Here is a 12,594-nt window from a genome sequence, read left to right on the forward strand (position 1 = left end):
GATACTACTAAAATATCTTTTTTGAAATGTAAAATTATCAAATGACTATATATGTCGTAATAGATAAATATCACACACACACACACACACACACACACACACACACACACACACACCTACTACTAGAGTATTACAAACCATGAGACATGAAATGCTGTAGTCTTTTTATCCTGTAAAAATCAAAAAGCTTCTTAAGATATTCCAAATTCATATAGCTTCTTTTAGGGAGGAAGATGAAAAAGTGATGGTTTAGTTTGTTATTCCAATAAACTTGCAAAGCTCTGTGTTCACAATTTTTTCTCTTTGCACACATTTGCCTTATGACTTAAGTTTCAAGACATTGTAATAAACAATTCAGTTGGTTCTTCTCTAATGCTATCAGTAATTTGCAGGTGTTTACCATACTTACTAATCACTCACTCTGACAGTATAGATAATAGGATCAGTGATCACTTCAGGGAATCAAAATAATGACATAAAACCTCAATATGACAAATGAGAGTAAATTTAGTTTAACGAATGACCTGGTAAAAACTTTAACATGAAAATACATGATGGCTCAGTACAATATAATTCTTGCATTTTATTCTAAAGCTTGCCTTTTAAGTATATTTTTCTTTTTTGAGATGTTTCTGGTTAGGAACTGACTTTGGAAGAATCCACTTAAGTATTTATAGTGGGTATTAAAATTTCATAGTGAGTAATGAATAAAGTTTGACTAAGATATCATCCCTAAAGGAAATTAAGAAATCTTTCATTTTATCTTTAATAAATTTATTCTAAATATTAGCTACATTAAAATACAGTAAATGAACAAAAATATCAAGTAACAAGTTTTGATTTTGTGCTAAAAATGCTCATGTAATAAATATTGTTATCTTTAAAAAATAATGATGATAATTAGATTTGAAAGAAATAACAAGGCCGGGCGTGGTGGCGCACGCTTGTAATCCCCGCGCTTGGGAGGCGGAGACAGGAGGATCGCGCAGGTTCGAAGCCGGCCGTGCTGGCGTAAGAGACCCTGTTTCAAAAATATAAAATAGGTGTGGGAGTGTAGCCCGGAGGAAGAAGGACTTCCAGGAACCCCAGTACCACCAAAAAAAAAAAAAAAAAAAAAAAAAAAAAGAAATAACAAACCCGGGACATGTCAATTTTTCATAGGGAACTCAAATTTTCAACATTTATTTCATTCTCTATTTGTGTGTGTGGCACTGGGGATGAAACCCAGGGTCCTTCTACCTCCAGGCCACACCTCCAGACCTATTTTATATTTTATTTGGAAAAAGGGTCTCACTAAGTTGCTGATAGACTCACTAAGCTGCTGAGGCTGGCTTTGAACCTTTGATCCTCCTGTGTCTGCCTTATTTCATTCTCTTTTGAAACAGAAATATTCTTCTCTAGCCAGATGTGCTGGTGTAGGCCTGTTATCCCAGTTAAAGGTCAGTCTCAGCAATTTAGCAAAGCTATGTTTCAAAGTAAATTTTAAAAAGAGGGGTCTAGGGCATAGCTTGGAGGCAAACTGCTCCTGAGTTTGATCTCCAGTATAAACAAACAAACAAACAAATAAATAAATAAATGAAATTTTTTTTCTTGCAGTTTGCCTGCACTAGGCATGCATTAGATCATAAGACAAGAATTTCTTAGTGATGACAGAGGGAAAAGACAAAAACAAAAGCAGTCAGGCAGTAATAAAGACTACTGTGATGCATGCCAATTGATTGTAATTTTAAAAAGTCATTAAAATTTTTTCACATAATCCTGAAACTTTGATTATCTATCATCTATCTATCATCTGTCTGTCAATTTATTATGAAGTACCGGAGATTAAACTTAGGGGCATTCTACCTCTTAGCTATACCCCTAAGTCCTATTTTATGTTTATATTTTGAAACTGGGTCTCACTGAGATGCAGAGGGCCTCACTAAGTAGATTAAGCTAGCCATGACCTGTGATCCTCTTGTCTCAGCCTCCCAAGTACTGGAATTACAAGTGAGTACCACCATGCCCAGTACACTGGTAATTCAGATCGTGAATACTTTGGCTAAAAGGATGCTATTCTTAAATGAAATCCAAATAATTTGATTTTAAAAATTCTGCCCAATGGAAATAAAGTTGACCATATTTCCAGTGTAAATAAATAATAAATTGATAAGGTCAAACTGATGTTAATAATCATATTATATATATATATATATTTCTCATATAATTCAAATTGAGTCAATGGCCACAGAGTAAAGAAGCAGCTTAGACAACTATTTGATAAATGCATGGGCACACCCATGAAATTTAAACTCTTATTTTCCAAACTGGTCATTATCAAACACTTTGTATTCTCCTGTAGCTGGTTATATACATGTGGATTATAAAAATCATGGGAGAGAACAAGAGCTAAGGTGTATGAAAATATGACTACTTCTATTTTCTAGACATTTCTAAACATGGTGATGTTTGGTTGAATATAAACTTAGGTCAAAGACGGCATTTCCTCTCCCTCTCATTTGAAGGTAGGAAAACTGTTCTCACATTTCACTATTCTTAGGTACATTTATTACCTGATTACTCAGTAAATTATACTAGGATGGGAATTCACAGGGACTGTGCTTTTTGTCTGTTTTGTTTGCTGTACTATCACCAACAACTTGAAGAAGTTCTAGAATACAGTATGTACTAAAAAGATTAAATAGGAGCCAGGTGTGGTGGTGTACACTTGTAATCCCAGCTCGGGGTGTAGCTCGAAGACACAATCCCCCTGGGTTCCATCCCCAGTACTGAAAAAAAAAAAGATTAAATAGCTATATCCATGAATGTGAATAAATGATAAATAAAGGAAATCCAGATAATATTTGCTATTATGGTGATAAATCCATACTTTCAGAATATCCTTTAGGTTTTAAATATTTAAAGATTTAATTATATACCTGAAATTAAGGATCCAGTTTTAGGTAAGAGGTAAGAAACTGTCAATTTTTCTTCAAAGTGATAATCTTCGGTTTTCCTATTGTTTGTGGACAAGTAATGCAGATAATACAACGCAAGAGAAGAAACTAATAGCATATAAACAATTGTTTTCCAATAAAATTTTTCTTTATGATAACAAAAAATGAAATGTATTCTATCTTTATAATACTTCTATCATTTCATATTAGACTTGGAGCAGCTTAATGAAAGCTGAAAGGCAACTTACCAGTCAAATTCCACAAGAAAGAAGTATTGACTATCGACATATAAACATCTAAAAAATGACCAGTGTATTTTAAATTTGCCTTAAGCTGGGCATGGTGGTGAACGTTTGTAATACAAGTACTTGTGATGCTGAGACAGGAAGATCACTGGTTCTCTGCCAGCCTCAGCTACTTAGTGAGTACTCCGCAACTTAGTGAGACCCTGTTTCAAAATAAAAAATAAAAATAGAGCTGGGGATGTAGCTCAGGGATGGAATGTCCTTGTTTGGGTTCAATTCTCAGTACTGAGCCGGGCTTGCTGGCGCACGCTTGTAATCCCAACATTTGCGAGGCTGAGACCTGGAGGACTGTGGTTTACGGACAGCCTCAGCTAGTTAGTGAGGCCCTCTGCAACTCAGTGACTCCTGGTTTCAAAATAAAGAATAAAAAATAGGGCAGGGGGTGTAGCTCAGAGGTCAAATGCCCCTGGGTTCCCTCCCCAGACCTAAAAAAAAAATTCTCAGTACCGCTCCCCTCCAAATTACCTTAAAAGTAGAAAAGTTTCATTTGTCAATATTAATTAAAAATTAAATGAGAAAGTAAACATGGGTTCTGAAAATCAACTGGAGACATGTATATGGCACAGGACATTTGGAGACAAATACGTTTGTCTTGGAAGACAAATGCATTTGTTATCTAATCTTTAGATATTCTTCTAATCATCATTATCTAACCCTTGCTTATTGTCAAATTATACTTGTATACAAGGTCTAGGTCAGTGGATCTTAAACATTTTGGTCTCAAGATCCTTAAAATTATTTTCTAACTCCAATTTACTTTGTGTATTTTATATCTACTGATACTTATTTTTAATAAAAACATAGCCAGGCGTGGTTGTAATCCCCGTGCTTGGGAGGCGGAGACAGGAGGATTGCTCAGGTTCAAAGCCAGCGGCTTAAGAGACTCTGTTTCCAAATAAAAAAAGTATAAAAATAGGTCTGGGAGCGTAGCTCGAAGGTAGAAGGGTTTCCAGGAACCCCAGTACCACCAAAAATTAATAATAATAATAATAATAATAATAATAATAATAATATAAAATAACATAAAAACAAACACATTTTTTTAAGCCATCAAACATATATTCTGTAGCCACGGGAAAATTCCACTGTGTACTTGAGTAAGAATGAATGTAAACCCAGGGACATTCTATGTCTGAGCCACACCTCCAGTCCTGTTATTTTTTATTTGGAAACAGGGTTTCAATAAGTTGCTGAGGCTGGTTTTGAACCTACTATCCTCCTGTATCAGCCTTTCAAATACTCAAATTACAGGTGTGAAGCCCACCATGCCCAGTAGCAAATAACATTTTCATATTAAAGTTTTCAGTCTTACATGTCCATAACAGGGTTTTTTGAGCTCCCAGGGGTCAGTGGGCATACTCTGAGAATTACTAGAACTACAGAGATGAAAATGAAAAACTGTGAAAATGAGAAGAAACAAGTTGTACCAACTCAGTTGATAGCACTGCACTGTATGTATCAAGACGATTTTATTGTGCTTTTCATTTTATGTTATGTATGGAAAACGTACTAAGTTGTTAACTTCTTTTGACATGGTTTCTTTTATTTTTTCAATTTTCTCTAAGCTTTAGAACTTGCTTCATAGAGAACTTTATAACTTTATGGTCTGAATTAAAATTATAAATAGCATACAAATTTACTTACCCATTCTATTTTTGCTAAAACTGAATCAAAATAGTTATTTTATGATGCATAGAAAGCAGAGTAAAAAGTCAAAACTGGCAGGCATAAAATAATGTTCTTTCCAAAAGGGGTTGTCTTTACAGGTTGTCTTTTAAATATTCTTGTATATTAGTAGTTGGATAGAAAAAATAGTAATTCAATAGTTATTTACTTTATGAAATGTTGTTAGCAACAAGAATGCTTTAAAGTGAACTAAAATTAAAGTATACCATAGATTTCAATAGAAAGACATTTAAGTAGCTCTCAAAATGTCCATTTTCTGTTTATTTATATACAAGTTCTTTTCATATAGAGTCAGATAAAAATAGTGATCTATAGAACTTAAAATCATGTTGTCTTTATTTTTGCGGGTCTAGGGATGGAACCCTGGGGCATTCAACCTCCAAGCTACACCCCCTGCCCTATTTATTATTATTTTTTTTTATTTTGAAACAGGGTCTCACTAAGTTGCAGAGGGCCTCACTAAGTAGTAGCTGAGGCTGTCCGCAAACCACCATCCTCCAGTCTCAGCCTCCCAATTGCTGGGATTACAAGCATGTGCCACCATGCCTGGCAAATCATGTGGTTTTTTAATTTAAAATGTTTTAATGAGGAAAAGTAGATTTTGCTTTTATGTTCTTAAGAACAAATATAGCAAAATTTTTCTTTCACTGTCCTTGTGTTATTAAAGGTAGGGATCAATGCTCCTGGCTTTTACAAAGCATATTTATTAAAAAATTATGTGTGATTTGTGCTATTTTTTTCTTTAGCTTCTATTTAAATTATCAACAAAATTCATTTATTAATTGTATCTTTCAGTATTCTTAAACAGGTCATTATATCTAGGTCATTTCTCTTTTTCTTTTCTTTCTTTCTTTTTTTTTTTTTGTAGTGCTGGGGATGGAACCCAGAGGCTTTCTACCTTCGGGCTACACTCCCCAACCTATTTCATATTTTATTTGAAAACAGGGTGTCACTAAGTTGCTGTCAGCCTCACTCAGTAGCTGAGGCTGGCTTCAAACCTGGGCAATCTTCCTGTTTCAGTCTCCCAAGTACTGGGATTACAAGCATTCGCCACCACGCCCAGCTTATCTAGGTCATTTCTATTAAGACATCTAACAAACTCAATATCCCAACCAAAATTCTTTATTTATGATATTTCTGATAAAATATGCTTTTTTTGTTCTAGAGATTGAATCCTTGAGTTACACTTCAGCCCTTTTTATTTTATTTATTTTATTTTTTTCATGGTACTGGGGTTTCTGGAAACCTTCTACCTCCGGGCTACACTCCCAGACCTATTTTTATACTTTTTAAATTTGGAAACAGGGTCTCTTAAGCCAGCGAGGCTGGTTTCAAACCTGGGCGATCCTCCTGTCTCCGCCTCCCAAGCGGGGGTGATTACAAGCGTGAGCCACCACACCCGACAGCCCTTTTTATTTCTGAAACAGAGTCTCACTAAATTGCCTTGGTCGGTTTTGAACCTGCAATCCTCCTGTCTCAACCTCCCATGTACTGGGATTACAGGAGTGTGTGGGATTACAGGAGTGTTTTGCCATGTCCAGCAAAATATGCTTTCTTTTAAAGTATATGTTTGACTTATTTGTTGCTAGTTATATGTTAACACATACAACATGGTAATAAAAACAAAAACTATTTCACAGTCTAGTTCAGTACACATGAATGTTACCTTCATCCTATTCTATATCCACATCATTTTCTAAAAATCATATATAATGGACAATGGGTGAAGTATCATGGTTTTATAAGAAATGTATAGTACATATGGATGAAATGTAGAAAAACAAGCAATTTCATGAGGGATATTTACATTTAGGCAAATTGTTAAGCAGCCAATCTTTGGCTTTCCTCCATTCCTAGGGTTCTAAGTACTCTCCTACCCAGATGAGAAAGTTCCTGGCCTCATGGTCATAATGAACCCTCCCTGTCCAGTGTCCCCTGTGTGTCTGCACCAGGCTTCTCATGCTCCATGTATCTCAATTCTTCCCTCTATTGACTTGTCTGTCTCATTTTCTTTGGTTCTGCTCCCTGGTGGTAAGTTGATAAATAACTTTTTGAAAATAACTTGCTCAAAGTCCAAGGTGAAATAATTTGAATTTTAAAATTTAGATTTCATGGTATTACTTGCTAAAAGGATTTTGGTATATTAACAATTAAGACTCCCTCTTCTTAAATCATGTATAATAGTCCTATCCTCATCATATAGGCCCGTTGTCAGATAGTTTGTCTAAAGCATAGCGTTACTGAAGTCAAGTTTAATATTTAGATGGGCCAGTTGGCTTGCTATTCCTGTCAGATAAAATAAACATAAAAATCTCCTACATGGACCAAAGTATGAGCATGACTTGGTGAAGATCCATGGCTACTACTGGAAAAGAGAAAAATTCCCATTGACAATAAGTCAGTGGCTTTGCATTAAGGAATGACAGTCATATATAAGAGAGTGTCATATGATTAAAATATAATCAGAATACATTTATCAACTATGATTTTGTATGTATAGAAGAGATATTTCTGGCAATAAATTCAAATGACTACAGAAATATTTGAAAATGCTTATGCGATCATTTCTACAAAGATATGGAAACTCTCAAAAAACACTTTGATTTTCAGACAACAAAGTATGCCCTTGACCCCCAGAGAACAGGCATAGAACTTTGAAAGCTAAAAATTATTCAAATTGATTCTCTCAGATTTTGTTGGATGTATGCTGTGTTCACATTGCAGTTTTCATTTTAAGCTGCTCAGGGTTTTATTTTTTAAATATTTTAAAACTTTGCTTTTGTACAAACACAGTGTAATAAGGAATGTGAAACTGTTTTATTAACCATGTACACACAATGGTAAAGAAGACATCCCCCCCCAAATGAACCCCTTCTGAATTTGCTTATTATTTCTCCTTTTCCTTACAGACCCTGTCTTTTCCAGACACAGAGAAGGCTAAATTCCTTTTGACTAAAAGTGATCATCTACTTTAGGTCAGAAGAAATTGAGACATTGGTTAACTAGTACCTTTTATAACCAATAATTCCCTCCATTCCCAGAGCCCGCCCAGTCCCCAACCCAGCCACCCACTACCACTTGCCCACAAGAGCAAGTGCCACAGAGTGACAGCTAGTTAAGTCCACCAAGGCAACACATGGACAGGAAACTCTTCTTTGACAGGTGCCACAAATGAGCTTTATTGAAAGTGGAGTCTCCAGCAGTGGTCTGTGGAAGTAGTTTCAGGCTTTCTCCCATAATCCGGCCACCTCAAGAAACTTGGATCTGTACTTCCCCTCACATATATATTCTAACCTATCCTCTTTAACCCATTCTATCAGCTCTTGTTTTGTTGCCCAGGCAAGAGATATATATATACCTATTCTCTATTATCTCTTTCTAAACATAAAAATCACACCTAAAATCTTAGTATCAAACAAAAGCAGGAATTTCAAATTGCATTTAAAATTTATTATGTTAGATGTCAATAAATTAATCTTCCATATTAAGGATGCTAAGGTATTATGAATGCTTCTGTTTGTTTCAGGTTTGGCATGCTTCTCAAAAACAAAACAAAACAAACAAACAAAAAAAAAACAAATAACAAAAAAATTTACTTTCTAAGCTCTCTTCCCTGACTGGTGCCACCTTCTAAAATGATTGAGCCTGTGCTCAACCAAACCAGGAAGCATGGACAAAAATACTTTTCAGGGATTTCTAAATACAAACAGAGTTACTTAGGCATCGGGAGGGTCTGGCACAATCTGATCTTTCCTTTCAGATTTCCCAGCATGCAACAAAACTCCAGAAGGAGAGAAGAAGTTCTATTGGCTCACTCTATAATTCTTGTTTGACCTATATACTATGCTAGTTCAAATAGAAATCTGCTGAGAAGCTTACAAAAAATATGAAATGCTCTTTAGGGACAATTTTGTCACCCTTGATAAAAATCCTACAGATGTACACACAGCTTCCTCCCCCACAGACCCTACCCACTGCCTCCCTGGGCTTGTGTGGGGGTGGGGAGTTTTTGTTGCTTTTGCTTTTCAGCAGCTTAAGTCACCAGCCCTTAGAAAATAGGATTATGTAGGCAGAGAATGTCTAAATTGTATTGTGCCACCATTTCTAGCTACCTGTAATAATTTGCAATAATTTTAGTGATAAATAAGTAAATGATAATTGTTTTTATTGTGACCAGGATGGTTTGATTTCAAGGGAGCCCATGCATTTAAACATCAAAGGCCTCAGAGTCATAACTGTGTGTTCTTATATCAGCCATCCCACCCCTCTGACGTTTTGACTATTCACCCATAAAACAGGAATAAGAATATCTGAATGATCACCTCAACCACTCAGTGTGATATAATGAGAAATGGATGACAAATCACTGTACAAGGTGAAGAACTATTCAAATGTAGAGCATTTTTTTAAGAATGCAGGTGGGATTATCCATTGTGAGGACTGAGATGGGAGACTTCTACCAAAACATGAAAAAATATTACTAATACTTATGTAGGCTATGACTAGTGGAGAGAAACTTGCCTCTTCTCCCCAAGGTTTAAACAAACTGCATCATATTTTATATAAACTTAATCCTATAGCACGTTTGCTATTAGGCACTGGGCAAAATGCATGCTTCAATTATATTATTGGTACATTTTTAGTAGCAGGGAAATAATACATTTATATTTTAGAAAACAGGGCATTTTATTTATCATCTATTAGGACAAAATTGAACAAGAAAGCATGCTATATTATCTAGTGTTCCTTATGATTATGATGTCAACAGTGACTTCTAATTCAATCATAGCATTTTAAATGTAAGGAATACCTATTTGAACATTATTCAAAGAAAAGTGGATAAAAAACATCTTCATACAAATTTTAAGAACCAAATTTATGATAAAAATCTTACAAAATAATTACATAGAAATACTTAAATTACAATACTTAAAAATAAAGAATGAAGTAAGGAAGTATTTGATTACTGAGACATAATATTCCAAGTAAGAAAATGAATAACATGAAGAAATCAACAGAAATTATTTGATGGGAGAAAAGGTGAGAGTTAGAATTTTAAGTATTTTTTTCAAAAAGTACTTGTAAGACTAGCAAGGACAGGGAAACTGTGCTCTGGTTATGATCTATAAACTGGGCTGAGAAAACACATATTCAGGACTAATACTAATATTTAAGCTAATTTTTTCTGTTTTATCTGGCAAATAAACATCTCCATCTACTACCTTCTTAATTAGAAGTAGAACATATTAAATATATATTTTCAAAAAATAAAAATGTAATAGGAGTATACAGGGCTTGGGTTTAATTTTGTGGTGATATCCACAAATTTGAGTTTTGGGCAGGGAAGTATTTAAGAGGACTAACACTGTTATCATTAAAAAAAAAACTTTAAGATATGTTTTTAAATTAACTTTGAAGATAATGTCACAATCACCCTACTTTGATTTTCTATCCCAGGCAGTAGCACTCTTCCTTGGGGAAAACACCTATGTCGGGGCCAGGTTAGTTTCCTTTCTGAATACAGCCATGGAATCCAGGTTACCTACATCTCCAACGCATGGGCCCATGGTATTCACCTTCATCTATCCAGAAGCATGAGAAGATTGTCAAGAAGCTCAGACATGGAAGATACAGTGGAAGTGTTGCCTGGGATAGCCCAGTCCCATCATCTATTTATGTTTTCATGTGAGCTCTGATGCTCTTATTGTTAATTATTTTCCTCCTATCTTATGTTTCCCATGTGGAACTTTGTTCTGCTTCTAAATGTTTTTATCATTATATCTCTCACTAGCAATGGGGTAGTCACTAAGCCCTACTGCAGGCAATCAAATGAGAAAACAAAACTGACACACTTGTTTTATGCTGCATCATATAACAATGGCTCAGAACCCAGTAGTTTATGAATGAAATAAAGATACTTTATTTGTTACACAGGCACTTGGATATTCACATGCCCAACACATCTGATACACTTAACAACTATGGAAACACGAATGGAAAATGTCTGTTTGTAGGATCAAGAGAGAACTTTCACCATGTAAAGGTGAATGAGTGCATTAACAATTTTTCCTTGGCTTTCCTCTAAGAATTTCCAAAAAGTTACACTTCAAATAATATGCAACAAAAACTGATCTACATTCCAGCTGGTATGCTAACTTGAATTGTGAGCAATTTAAACTTTTATCACAATGCAACATATTTATAGTCATGCTTGAACAGATTAGGTTAGTAGCATGCATTCCATTCTGCAATATGAATACTGTTAATCTATTTCCCACAAAAGTCAAAAGATGCCCAGTGCATAGAAAAATACAAATCACCGTAGTCAATATATTACGAGATTGATCTTGGGACTTACATGGTGATGATGAACTCCTAAAATGCCATGCCCACAAAAGCACATTAAAAAGTGAATAAACATATTTTATCAGACAACCTCTAAAAAGTAAAGATGAGAGTTTTAAATGTGAGGGATGTTCTTGCTGTGTGCTTTGAACAGGGCCTTTCTGCTCACCTCCTTCTGGCTTCACTGGTCCATCGGACATCACCTTCCTGAGGGCTAGCTGGCTTTGGTCTTGGTTGCCATTGGCTGGTGGAGGCAGATTATCAGACTGAGTTCTTTGAATGGGGAGGACTCCTGCTATGCTGTGTCTGTGCTGCTTCCTGGCATGATTAGACTGACCGCTTTTATGTGCTGCTGTGGCAGTGTGGGTGAAATGGAAACCCAGAGTATGTATCCTCAGATGGAACCAGCTTAAATGTTATTCATGCAAACAGAAGTGTTCTTTTGCTCTACTTAAATTGTGTCTTCAAATGCCAAAAGGACACCACATGCACAGCACTAAACGGGGTTAAAACTGGCTGTTTCTTTGGAAATGATGACCAAGGGGATGGGGAAGACAACAATCAATCTCATTGCCTAATGCTACTTGGAAGTAACAGTGCACCTACATTTGTTAAGTATCTGTACTTAGGTTCTTAAATAATTCTACTAATTGACTTTATTTTCACAAATGAAATGAAAAATACAGCAGTTAAGATGGGTGACTAGCTATACTTTGATGTACAGTTACTAGACAAAGCACATCTTGACTTTAAAACAATTTCAATGATTAGGAAGAAAAGTAACCTGTAAATTCTCTGTTATCGTATACAAAGTGTGATCCAAAAGAATGGACCCAATTGTGCTCCTTAATGAGGTTATAATACCCCATCACATATACTTATATAAATATTATGTATTTTTAGAGAATATAGGAAATATGATTTTCTGCACATATTTTCCCAAAGACTAGGAAGATTCACACATCAAAAACTACAATGTCTTACATGCATAATTTCTTAGTGTTTTTAAGTGCTGACTCAAAATGGCTTTTTCCCCTATGTTCTAGAACTTCACTGGTGGTTTCACTACTGTTCTGCCTAAAATTTTTGAGTGTTTTCAGGTGAAGAATCTCATTGCTATTCTCTAAATAATGTGTGTGTGTGTGTGTGTGTGTGTGTGTGTGTGTGTGCTTTTTTGGTGTAATGCCTGGAAAACTGGCAACTACTTGTGCTTATAATTTCTGCATTCTTAAGTATATTTAAGCGCACACAAAAAGGACACACAACATTGCTTTGCCTGCAAACACCACAGACACAGCTACCAAATACTATGAGCCAGGTTG

General features: G+C 35.3%; 1 protein-coding gene across 2 annotated transcripts in view; it reads right to left on the reverse strand.

The window, feature by feature from the left end:
* PCLO (piccolo presynaptic cytomatrix protein) overlaps positions 1–12,594 on the reverse strand; it is a gene marked incomplete at both ends in the record, with an annotated part of 389,946 nt that overhangs the window by 52,740 nt on the left and 324,612 nt on the right. The gene's annotated exons all lie outside the window — the stretch shown is intronic.

The sequence above is a fragment of the Muscardinus avellanarius genome (genome assembly GCF_963383645.1).
Source record: "Muscardinus avellanarius genome assembly, chromosome: 9".
Taxonomy (NCBI): domain Eukaryota; kingdom Metazoa; phylum Chordata; class Mammalia; order Rodentia; family Gliridae; genus Muscardinus; species Muscardinus avellanarius.